The sequence below is a fragment of the Fulmarus glacialis genome, unplaced genomic scaffold (genome assembly GCF_000690835.1).
Source record: "Fulmarus glacialis isolate BGI_N327 unplaced genomic scaffold, ASM69083v1 scaffold8562, whole genome shotgun sequence".
Taxonomy (NCBI): Eukaryota; Metazoa; Chordata; class Aves; order Procellariiformes; family Procellariidae; genus Fulmarus; species Fulmarus glacialis.
Genome location: NW_009198376.1, coordinates 10,911 through 23,616, shown reverse-complemented (window position 1 = coordinate 23,616; position 12,706 = coordinate 10,911). Strand labels below are relative to the sequence as shown.

The 12,706-nt window shown below is 53.2% G+C and overlaps 1 protein-coding gene across 1 annotated transcript in view; it reads right to left on the bottom strand.

The window, feature by feature from the left end:
* LOC104073179 (junctophilin-3-like) overlaps nucleotides 1–12,706 on the bottom strand; it is a gene marked incomplete at both ends in the record, with an annotated part of 22,553 nt that overhangs the window by 421 nt on the left and 9,426 nt on the right. The gene's annotated exons all lie outside the window — the stretch shown is intronic.

The window sequence follows — 12,706 nt, the reverse complement described above, 5'->3', positions numbered from 1 at the left end:
AAGCAGGCTGGTCCCCTCCGCGGGGGACCCCAGCCCAGCTGCAGCAGCCTCTGCGTGCATCTCCTGGGAGCCTCTGGGGCTGAAGGCCTGAATTTAAAGCCGATGCTTTTTTTTTAACCAAAAACATTTGCTTTTGAATGAAAAAGGGAAGATTTCCACCCCCACCACCACACGTTTCGCGTAAAATGCTGGATGTAAATACAAGCGCGGTTTCTCACCGAGAGCAGAGGTAGGAGCGGGGGCTTGCCATCGGTACTGCCTCTAACACCCCTTAACGCACCTTTATCGGGGCATTTTTTTTTCCCCTCTGGATGAGCGACTGTCCCCTGCACTCACCCGTTACCGGCGATTCCCCAGACACTCGTGTTTGATGGTATTTCATCCCATCGCTCAGGATTTACACCCTCTTACACAGCCCCTCTGCAGCGTTCCTGCGAGCGTCCTTCCGAGGCTGGTTTGCCCCTTCCCTTAGCTGAGCTACCGAGGCACTTTAAAGAAACACCAGTTCCTACCCACCCTGGTGCAGGCAGTGTTATAAATAGCTCAGCTGATTTCTTTTCCCTCCAAAATCAGGCCCTCCATCTCCTTTAATCTTTTTTTTTTTTTCCTGCCGTTCTCTGAATTCCCTCTAATTTTTCGACATCTGCTCGGAGAGGAGTGCCATTTCTGACAGGCTCCTATAAATGGAAAATAGGGCTAGTAACGTGCCTGGCGTTGCGCCGTGCAGCACAAGCCGGGGATAGGAAACCGTGCACGCCTCTGCGTGCTGTCACCTCTTTGAGCCCGAGCGAGACGCCTGGTCCCTGCTCCCGGAGCCGACCTGTCCCTTGTTTTCAAGTGCTGACAAGTTGTCTTTGCTCTAATAAGTGCTTGATTTATATAAATTGGCGGCTTTGGAGTAGCCGAGGGAGCGGATAGGACCTGTTCTCCCAGAGCGAGCGAAGGTGGTGGAGGGGCTGCGGCGGTGCTGTTGCAGGTCCCGCAGATCCCCCATGACTGATGCAACCAAAAATTGGTTTTAAATGGTTTTTTACCCACCCTGGCTCCAGCACTCTCTCCGCTCCACACTCACACAGGGTTGGAGGAGTGGACAAGCACGTTACAGCCCCATCCCCTTGGCAGATATCCCAGTTCAGCTTTTTTAGGAGGAGCAGGGATGCTCCGAGCAGGAGCTGCAGCAAACTGCTGGGAGAGGAGGCGCAAACTGCTCCCGTTTTTGGCGCAAATGTGGCCGGTGGGAAAGGCTGGGGCATCAGACCTGCCAATTAAACCACCCCAGTGCCAAGAACGGTGCCACCTGAGGCTTAAAATTAAGATGTTGACTCTTTGAGGTTGTTAAAGTGGCTGGCATCTTCCATGGGAGCTTCTCAGTGGTCTGGACGTCAGTTCCCGAAGATCCTCCATCCGTCTCTCCCTCCGCCGTCTCCTCGAACTGGAAACGGTTCAGGGAAGGGACTGTCCCTCCCGTACCGCAGCACATTTATACAGCAGGCTGCTGGTCCCCGCTGGCCTGATACAAAGGATTAATAACGTCTGATAGTGTCTGGACCAAACTCAGCAGGCAGGATTACACGCTGCCTCCCCAGTCTCCTCCCTGGAGATGCAACTGGAGGCAGTTATCTGTCACTTCTTGCCAGGGAAGGAGGCTGGAAGCACTGAAAAGCAGCTTGTGTCACTTCCAAGGATCCTGGGGACACGGAAAGGTGTCTGCAGAGTGGGAGGTTACCTGGAGCCACCACCCAAGCCATGCTCCCCTCTCCAGCATTCATCACCTCCCCTTTTTTCACCAAAATGGGTCAAAATCACCATCCCTGGGGGATGGACGCACTTCCATCCCTGGAAAACTCACTCCAGCGACTTCTGGACTAGTCCATCCCTGTGGACTCCAGGATCAGCCCAGGAAGAGAAGCAACTTGGGGCTTTGGCCCAGAAAGAGTTAAAAATCAATCACATTAATTAAGCTATCTCTGATCTAAAATATACTCAATACCCACAAAGCGGATATAACGTCGAGCGCTGCGCAGAGGCGCAGGCAGGCTTAATTGTTTGTAATGCTCTCTAAGATGCTTGGAGGAGAGGCGCCGACGGAGTGAAAAGCAGAATTATGGTGATCTATACGTTGCATAATAAAATACATAAGTATTCCCAAATAATGCAAGTAATCCAGTTAGTGTTCGCATGACTTTGTCACATACTAAATTTAACAGCTGTCTCCTTTATACATGCCTGCTGCTTGTAGCGTGCGCTGAATCTTAATTCCCCAGTTAATTGCTTGAGTTTATTTCCTTGTAAAGCGTGTCTTTGTCCACGACACATAGACTCCAATCACTCTTCTCCTGCCATAAGTGCTGCCATAAATCTCTCCCAGACAGAGATGCCATCCTGGAAGCCACAGTCAAAATAAGGCTGGATCCTTCCCTATATTCATCAGGCTGGGGATGCTCAGAGGTGGGAGGAATTAAACAGATCCTTTTGCATCGCTCCTTCGTTACCTCCCGTGGTGTCGTCCATCCCATAATGAGCCCACCACTTGCAAGAGCTTGGTGCCCCTCTCGTCTTGTCTGAGCTGACTAGAAGTTGCACATCAGCTTGAAGATGCTCATCTGGGTTTCTTCTGCCATCGATGGACGAGCAGGGGAGAAGGAGCGACGCGTCCCGGGGTGATGGGGATGGCCGGAGCTCTCTGAACATCAGCACGTGCAAGCGCAGAGGGACTTCTGAGGATGGTTGCAACCTCTAAATCTCACTTTATTGCACTCGGCCATCCAAGCTGAACTGGGAGAGGGCGTTTTGGCAAGGATGGGGCTGGTAAGAGCCAGAGGGGTGTTGGTGGGGGGTAGTTTATACCTCTTGAGACCCAAGGGTCCAGTTTGGGTTGGGGCAGGGAGTCCACGCTGGGAATGGCTTGGGATATTTTATTTATTAATTTTTTGCCCAGCTGACTCACTCTTCTCGGAGGATGACCGGGCGAGTGGTCAAACTGGCAAGAGGAGCTGGCAGGAGGCAGGGAAAAATCACAACCAAACAGATTTCTGTAAATCTTTGCAGATCTCTCGTGATTTGGCCAGGAGTGACAGGAGAAGGGATAATACCTGTGAGTGGCTCGTAATGCCAAGTTTATCAGCTCCAGCTAATCTGTAAGAAGCTGGAATAAACTGATTTGAAAGGAAGAACTTGGCTTTTTATGAACGCCAACAGCGATTCTGGCCTGGCTTTGTATGCGCGAGGAGCTTCTGCTGCAAATCTGATGCTTGGGGCCGGTTTAGCCAAAAAGGGATGAACTCTCAGCAAAATCTGTGGCACCTGATGGTCTCAGGAAGCAAGATTAAAACCAGGCAAGGCTTGAGTGGTGTTTAGGTTAATGGACTGCTTTGGCAGGAGAACAAGTGGGACAAACTTAAAAATTAGGCTGGAAATTAGAATAAGCTTACAGACCACCAGAAACACTGCTGAATGGAGACGGGTCTGTTGGGGAGTCGTAAGCACGATGCCTGTAATTGCAGGGACGGCACCCGGTGCCACAAGAAACCTGTTTCTTTTCCGAGTCCTTCACCTCCATCCAACCTTCTCTGAACGCAGTGGTAGTGCAAAGGGCGAGCTGGAGCCAGATGAGGGACTCATCACCCCTGTTCCTTTTTTTCTTGCATTCCTGTATGAAAAATGGGCTCTTCTTTGATAAAAATAGGTAACAGACTCTTTGAACAAAAGTATGTCTGGGGCCCAAGGAAGCTGGGTGCTGGACGCAGGGGGAAATCCGCATTGTTTGTGGTTTAAATGCGAAAAAGCATCATATGGGCAAGATTTCTGGAAAAGAAGGTCTGTTTTCCAAAATTCACGTGGCAGCTCTTGCTGGGGATTTCCGTTCTTTTGCAAGCAAACTCCTTGTTTCTCCGACATCCCGGTGAACTCAAAGCTCGGCTGAGGGATGCCTTGCTCAGTGGGATTTAGGCTTGACAGGGAAGTACAAAAATGCTGCTTTATTGCTCGTGTTTGTCGGGATCCTGCTGCAGGGATGGAGATCCCCAGCCCTCCTCCATCCCATGCCGAGAGCTGATGGAAACCTCTCCTGGGCTCTCCAGACAGTCCCAACAGGAGCACACACGAGATTGCAACAAGCCCTAAACCCTTTGCTCAGTACCGAGCTGACTTCAACAGGACTATTAGGGTTTAATCTTTTCTACCTTGTTTGTATACATATAAATCAACCCTCTTGCAAGGGAGCTCAAAAAATTAAGCTCCTGGTAACTCCAAAGGGGTTTGCTGTCTTCTCCCCCTTGCTTTGCATTTGCTTAGCTCAAACGGAGGGCAGACAGACTGATCTAACTGTCCAGAGCTTAGAAATGAAGTAAGAAAACTGAGATCAACAGAAAATCATTAAAACTATCATTAAAGCCTTTTTCCGTGCTGCTTTTTTAACTCCTCCTACTGTATAAAAGAGGAAAACCCTGCAGTCCGTATTTTCATGGAAAACATGCCAACCCACCACGTGCCGTCTTCGCTGAAGGCTTTACTTGAGCAGACGAGCGCTGCTGGCTCGCAGGCACTCGAAGAGGCGGGGATGGAGTTAACCAGCCGTGAGCTCATCCTGGGCCATAATGAACAGCCTCAAGTTCTCCTAAGGGGCCAGGCTGGCTCCATTGGATTCACTTTGTCTCTCAGGTCAATATGTAATCAGGCAGCTTTTTGGTTTTTTTTTTAATGCATCTTTATCTTCCTACAGGAGGAATGTTTTCTCCCTCCATTACAGAGGTTCATGTATTTTTCAAATGGCAAAATTCAATTAAAACACACACTAGCTGCAAGAAAAGACTTCAGGAAAAATTCAGAGAGAGCATCTGCAGGGCATTTAAGACTCGGTGCTTTGCTTTCCCCTCCGACCCCGCTGCCCGGCTCTGTTTTGCACTTGCAAAGCAGCGGTGGCTGCAGCCGGGCTGGCGCAGGGGTGCACAGGGAAGCGTCGGGATGCACTTTGTCCTGGGAAGGGATGGCTGGACCAGGCGAGGAAAAGGAGCTTTCCAGTCCAGCCACCCCATGTGCAAAAACCAGGCTTGCATGAGCGCGAGTCCCTCAACTGTGTTGACTCGCCAGGGGTTATTTTACGCTCCCACAGCGGAGAGCAGGATCCAGCCCTAATTGCATCAAGCTGAGACGCACCAAGAAACACAAAGCAAAAGTCCCCAAGTGATCGATGCCGGTAACTGAACCCCAGAGCCGAAGGGAGAGGGGGAGCGCTGAGGCAGCCCTTTCCCAAGGCTACCCGATCGCTCCGTGCTCCGCAGCGTCGGAGAGGCGTTTCCAGCTCCCGACCCTGCCGGCGTGGGATCGATAGCTGCAACCAGCACCGGGGAGGGATGGGGAGGCGGAAAGATGCTCTGCCTGCTCGGGGCAGTATCTCAAATCCTGCCTGCAAGGAGGGGAGGCTTGGCTGGTCTTCATGCTCTCCTAGATGGGACAAATTGGGACTGAATTATTAATAACCGCTGCAGACTGTCTGGCTTCTACCTCTGCGGGAGCATCTCTGATTTAGGGCAGAGCTGGGGAGAGCTGCAGCACCCGTCCTGCCTCCCTTCGCCCCTGGTACGGGCTTCGGCTCAACAGCCTTCATCGGGCACAGCATCCCGCATCCACCACCTCTCTGGCCCCAAAAGGCCGGCGCGATAACCTGACTGCAAGGGCTGGGGGAGGCGCGACCCAGGGCCAGGCTCTGTCTAGACATTTCCTTCAGGGAGTGGGGAGATGGCAGCAATTAACAACCTGTTTGTTATTTTCCCTATCTGGCATTTATTGCCCCAATAAAACCCACTCTTAATTCCAGCTTGACTCTTTTCACAGCTCTCCTGGCTTGGTTGTTATTGCACTAGGCTTGCCTTGAGTGATTTGTGAAGGCAGTAATACAGTGCCGGTACTCAGGGGGTGGAATATTAGACACACCAATTAGCTATCTGTGCATAAATTCCCATTTACCTGCTTATCGCAAGCATATTTGCCTTGCCCGCTTCCTCCGTCTGCTTTTTCCTCCACCCCCCCATCGCTGGAATTCTTAATCAAGAGCAAAAAGCAGCTAATGTGACCTCTGACATGACGTAATGCAGCCAAAAACGTCTGCTCTGGCTCTTCGCAGCCAGACAGAAAGCAGGTGCTGTGCATAGCAAAGAGAAAGCCTGGCTTCCCCGTGCCCGCTGCCAGACTTCCCGGCTCTGGATGGAGATTTTGGGATGGGAGGATGGACCACCCCTGCCCAAGCTCTGCGTACCATGAGCACCAGGAGGAGGAGGGAGAAGCCTCCCATCAGCGAGGCAGCAAGAGGGAAGGGCTGGGGATGGCTGGAAGGGCAGAGGGGATGGTTATTGCAAGCTCTGAAAAAATTGCTCTGAAAGTCACATTTCCAGGGAAAAGTCCTGAATTTAAGAAAAAATAAAATAGTCAAACCCTTTAATACTGAAAAAAAAAACCTCGATGCATTCATTTGTTATTGTCCAAGAAAGCAAAACACAGACGAGCACAGAAAATGTTGTGGTCAAAAGCCCAAATCTGAGTTTCCCTGTGGTTTTACACTGGGAAATGTAATGTTATGAGGGGAAACCATTCCCAAGCCAGCTGGGAGTCCTTGCGGAAAGCAGGTGCCTGTGGCCCAGCTGGGGCATGGCATGCATGAGGTCTCCGAAATTCATGGAAACGGGGATGGAGCCAGTTCCCGTTTAGCTTGTTGCTCCAGGCACCTGTGCCAGATTCTTCCCTACCTTTGTATTTTTGGAGCTTACAAATAGAGAGCAAATTCACCAAGGTGTCATTTGCCATTTTGCACTGAAATACCTTTTTTTTAAATCTGAGTAAGGGGAAAAAATATCCCAGGCTGTGTCCTCTGTCCTGTACCTTGCCTTTAAGTAGACAAAATGAGTTTTGCTGGAGAACTGAATTCACAACATGCAATGGTACAAAGTCACGGTGACTTGGGGGACAGGGATGGGCCACAATCAAAAGTCACGTCCCTAAAATCCTGGGAGAAACATGGCCCAAACCACAGCCCACAGCAGGCAGCAAGTTGTGACTGTCTCCCTGCTCCCGTCCCAGCGCATCCCCTGGGACCCGGAGCTGGCCTCTTCCCAGCGGAGAAGGATGAGAGCGGCCAAAGGGCCGAAACGCCACGACCCTCTCCAGCTCGCCTTATTGCCATCATCCCAAATCATGGGGCTGCTCGGATTTGTTTATTTTATCCCTGTTGTTGCTAAACAAAAAATGCCAGCCCTGGCACAAGAAAATCAAACTCCATTGACTTCAAAGGGCTGGGCCAGGTGGAGCTGGTACCCAAAGGCACATCTGCCACCGTTAGCCAGGATGCTGCCAGCATCTCTCTCCAGCCAAGGGACACGCAGAATAAGCAGAACCAGGCAGACCCCTGCATTTCCCTCCCGGTGGGTTCCCTCCCTTTTAATTTTTTGCCCCCCGGCAAGGGCAAAGCCGACGGGTCTTTCGCACCAGAGAAGATGCGCAAGCTACCCTGAGATGTTATTTACAGCTCGCAAGATAATTAACATCTGGAGAGGGAGTCTCATCGCCTGCCATCTGTCACTTGTAATGAAGCTACGGGGGATGCAGGTGAGCGATGCGGCCAGGCAGTACCTGCCCGTCCCTCGGTGCCTGCCAGCCCAGACGCGTGTGCAGGAGCCAGGCTTTGCCTAGGAAGAAGGACAGCTTTGATGCCGTCGTCCCCGCCTGACCGACCAAAGGAGACAGGTTTGGCTTTGCTCCAGACTTTGCTGGCTCCAACACGGCAGCGATGGGCAGCGGCGGGGCAGGGAGCTGCCCCCCGGGCGCAGCCGAGCTCGGGGCAGTGCCCTCTCCCGAATCAGACACGGAGGCAGTAAGAGCAAACTCCAGCTCCGGGGATGGAGTTTCCCTTTTTCTTATAAACTGGGGAAGGCAGGAGATACTTGCAGTGATGCTGGGAGCGTCATTATCTTCTGGAAAGCGATGGTGGTGATGCAGAACCTGCAGGAACCCACTTGGAGCAGGGCTTGGGAAGAGTTAGCTTCAAGGAAGGGAAAGGAGTGAGCAGGGAAAGCGCTGCCTGCTTTCCAGCTGTCATGGTTTGGATGGGGCGGGTTTCCATGATTTTGCTGGAGAATTGTCATGTACATGATGGAAAAGGCGACTGCCCATTTGGATAGTGCGAGAGGAAATGGGAAACACTGACGTCCCCCTCTTCATCCCCTGCTCTCGCAGCGTGCCGGCAGACAGCCCTCCACGCACGCGTCCCAAAGGCACAACCACGCCACAAATGCTCCTCTAACCCTGTGCAAAAATAGCGCATTACAAACGATCCTGCCACATTCAGGCAGGAGGCAAACCAGGTTGGAAGAAATCCCTAACAACCCTCGGAAAAGAAAAACATAAAGAAGAAGAAAAAGCCAGCGAAGGCATAAAATCTCCAAGGAACCTGGGCAGCGCTGGATCATTCGCACGCTGCAGATCTATACTGTCTGTATTAAATGCAAAAACAGAACAGCAGAAAAGCCCTACATCAATGCCGCATTCGGGTGGAGATTTTTATATGCACAACAGGCCAAGTTACAGCTCCCCGAGCAGCCATAACTCAGCCTGCTTGGACACGTGTAGCGTTGGGTTTGGCTGTACATGCTGCTGACTGTAATGACTTCAGGCTGGATCCTGCATTCCGGTTGCATCGCTCTGTCTCCGGGCAAGGCTGGCTCCAAAGGCGGCACCGCCAAAACCCTGGCGAGCCCGTCCCTGCGCGTAGGGGCTGCTCGTTACGCCGGGGAAATGCCAGGTTTTTGATGGGAGGCTTGACCATGGTGGGTCTGGATAGGTGGCTTAGTGTAACTTTACCCATCCTCCTGGATTCATTGAGGAGAGGAGGGTAGAGACGTGGTCGGGACATGATCACCCCCAGTCCAGCCACAAATTTGGAGCAATCTTTGTGGGATGGATGAAGGCTGTTAGAAAAAGCCTGGCTCGGTGTGACCTGGAGGATACCAGGTGCCTCCTCCTGCCATGACCTGCCCCAGGTCAGAAGATGGAGGATTTGGTGGACCATCAGCATCCCACCCTGGCCCCCATCACCAGAAGGCTCCCCAAAACAGCCCATTCCTCCCCATTTTTCACACTGAGCTCCTCAGTTGGCTGATGCCATGCACGGGATGAAGAGGGGGGTGGAAACCTCAATGCCAAAGGTGCAAAATGCAGCACAGAGAGAGAAACTCAACCAGGCCATGGGCGAAGGGAGCCAAGGGAGCCTCTGGTCTGCCTCCAGGGAAGCCCTCAAATCCCTTTGAGGAGCCATCGGCACAGCCTGACCCTTTGGGAAGCATTAGGGGCTCTTCCCTACAGCCAAGGGAAAAGAGCTCAGAATAAGAGAATTTGGGGAGTTCAAGCAAAAAACTCCAGGTGAGGGAGGCGATGACAAGCAAGCAAAGCAGATCTGTCCATTTAATTTCAGTTTCATTTTGATGCCTAAAAAAGAACAAGTCAAACCAAATTCTGAAGCAAAACACAACAGAACAGCAAGGAAAAGTCTTTTTTCCTTTCCTGACCCTTCACTCCATTCAAGTTTTGGCTGAAATGCTCTGGCAGTTTCACAAGTTTTGGTCATCTCAAGCAAAACAGACATTTGGCAAACGAACTTTGCAGGCAATTTTTTTTCTGCTGCTGGAGCCACAAAAGCCCGAAAGAGGCAGCACAACGTTGAGCTCATGGTCCTCCTTTCCCCTGGTGATGGGCTCATGGACAGGAATGATCCATGACGTACCTCTGGCCATGCACCATTTTAACCAGCCAACACCCAACAGCAACCCCTCCGCCAATTCAGAGCAAACTGCAAAAAAGCTTCATCTACAGTCAACGACAAACTAACTGAACTTAATGTTTTAGTTCCAGCACAGTCTGGACTCAGGCCAAGACATGGAGCTGAAATGGCCTCAGGAGCGCTGACGGATGCTCTCCAGCTGTCGGAGCAGAGGTGGTTGATATCCAGCCTCACCCTCCGGGACTTATCCGCCACCTCCAGCCCTGTGGGGTAGGAGAGAGGACTCTGTTCTGGGTGACATGACAGGGGTTAAGGGACGGGTTAAAACGGTCTGGTTCTCTGAGTGATGGGAAAATGCATTTGCTTGGGAAGCAAATACGTCCGTGTCTTGCTCCACACAGCTGGGAGGAGGCTGATTCCCCACCTGGAGCGAGATGCTGGAGGTGGGCACCGCTCTGTGCACCTCTTGCCTCGCCAGGATGGACCTAGTGATAATGGGGAAGCTTCTTTCTGCTGTAAGGGGCAACTGGCCCCAAAGCAGCTGGTTGGAGAGAGCCATGTGTGGGACACAGCAGCAGCACCTCCATCCCCCACTGCCACGTCCAGCTCCCACATCTGCACACCAGGAACCCCCAGGAATGACGAGAAAATGCCAATCCAGAGCAAAAATGCTCCCCAAGGAAAGCATGCCACAGACAACATCCCCTTAACCCCACTGCTTAATGCCATCCTGGAAGGTGCCGAGTGGGGACGAGGACCTTGCTTGGCTGTGCCCCAAACCCAGGGTACCACCATCCCCCGGTGCAGACCAGCCCCGCGCAGTTTGGCTGGACATAGACCTGCACAGAAATCTCAGCTGGAAACGGTACCCACCAAATCAGCCCTACTAAAAGCAACATCAGATGCTAAAATACTGCAGAAATATGTTCAGTGCCAGGTTGCTGTCACCGGTCGCTGCAGCTCCGGTCCCCATGGGGAGGGATGAAGGGGACAGGAGCGTTTGGTGAAATTCCTCGTTGTTTTAAGCACTGCCTGGGGCTAACCCAGCCCCACGACACACGTCGCCCGGTCCCCCGCACCCTCCGCAGCCCTGGTGGGTGCAGGCAGAGGGGCTGGGGGTGCCTGCGGGGCTGTGCTCAGCCCTGGGCAGCCAGGCAGGGGTGGGCAGACCCCCCTGCGGTGCGAGCGCTGACCGCAGCCCTGCTGACTGGGGGTGTGGGGGGGGAAAAATATATCATCCCGGTTGCCACAGCAACGAGCAGCTCCTGCCTGCTTCAAACTTCAGAGCCCACCCAGAAGGAGCCGCTTCCTTCATCCCCGCTGCCTGCACGGGTTTCTCCTCCCTGTCACCTGGGGGGTTTTGAGCACCCAGGAGCCCAAAAGCCAGCCTGCACCCCTCAAAATCCCACTTCTCATGAGGCGTTTCAAGATGGGGGGCTCTGCATGAGCTGCAGGGTCTGCAGTGGGGTTTGCCCGCTCAGCCCCGCTGCCCGCCTGCACCCAGCTTTGATCCTCAGCTGGTGGGTGCTGCTCGTCCCAGTGCACCCCGAGCATCCCATGGGATCCTCTGGATGGGATGCTGCTGCTGGGAACCCGCTGGGGCAGCGGGTGCCCTTTCTGGTCCCCCAAACGCCAACATGCCCCGAGGCCGGCAGACGGCCCTGGGTTTGCAGGTCTGAGCTGCCTCCAAGGCAAAACCCGTGAAAATTTCCACTTACGCAGCCAGCAGCACAACAGGGGAAGGGACTCAGAGCCTGGCTCTGCCAGGAGGGAATCTGGGCTTTTAATTATTTATGCTTCACCTCCGTGCTATGGTGATGAGAGATGGATCAGACAGAGACACAGCCAGATAACGGAGAGAAGGCTGCAGCCTGTTTCCCCAGAGAGGCCATTTATAGGATTCAGGTGAGCCAGAGGGCTACCAGCCCCTACCCGAGTCCTGCCCCACACCCCTGCCCCTGGAAGCCACCTCATCCCTGGCTCATCTCTGCCACCACTTTCCCGGAGGGTTTGTCCCCAGGACCGAAGGGTTGGGGAAGAGCTGCCACCTGCCCCGGCTGTTTGAAGCCCCCCAGGGATCTTGTCGTGTTGGATGGGGACCGGCCGTGGCCGCCGGCCAGCGGGCTTTTTTGGCTGTGGGACAGCCACTGTGACCGCTGTGTCCAGCTTTGAGCCCACTAACCTACTTTTCTCCAAAAGGGAGTCCGACCCCGAGAAATTGCTGCTCAGGGTTCTGGGCGGCATCATCAAGCCATCGAGGCTCACGAGGATGCTTCATGGCGGGGTGTCCACTGAGCCAACCTTGCTTGGGATCACCGTCTCCAGCAGGTTTTGCTTTGGGGATGGATAACAGACGTGCTTTAATTGAGCAGAATTAATTCAGCAAAGCTATATGGCCCGGTCCCGTGCTCCCTTCTGCCATCGAGGTCCCTGAACGGGAGCCCACCCATCTCCCATCAGGGTGCACCCAGCCTGTCCCCCATGGGCTGCTCCTGATGCTAAGCCGGGAAGACCAGCAGTCCCCAGATAACGTGCCATGTCCCTGGAGGGTCACACATGGGGACGGGACGGGACGGATTCGGGCCGCGGTTGCAGCGAGGCTCTGCTGTCCCAGCTGGCAGTGAGCAGGCAGCAAAGGGCTGCTGCCTACCATTGAAAAGGGGCGGCGGAGGTGGGATAAAAGTGAGAAGAAGGTCTTGCCGGATGGCGGGCTGAGCACCGGGCATGGCCACGTTGCCGTTGTGATGGGATTTTAGGGTGCTCAGCACCCTGAAGAATTGGGACCTTTCTTAGTCACAACTTTAAAGGGATAATCGGTCGGATCCATGGGTTAAATCCCCCCGGGATTTTCAGGGGGGAAATTTGCTTAGCAGGGTCTATGGTCAAATCCTTTAATTTCCTGGATTAGGAAGCCAAGACAGCTTGTCATTTGTCCCTGTCTGG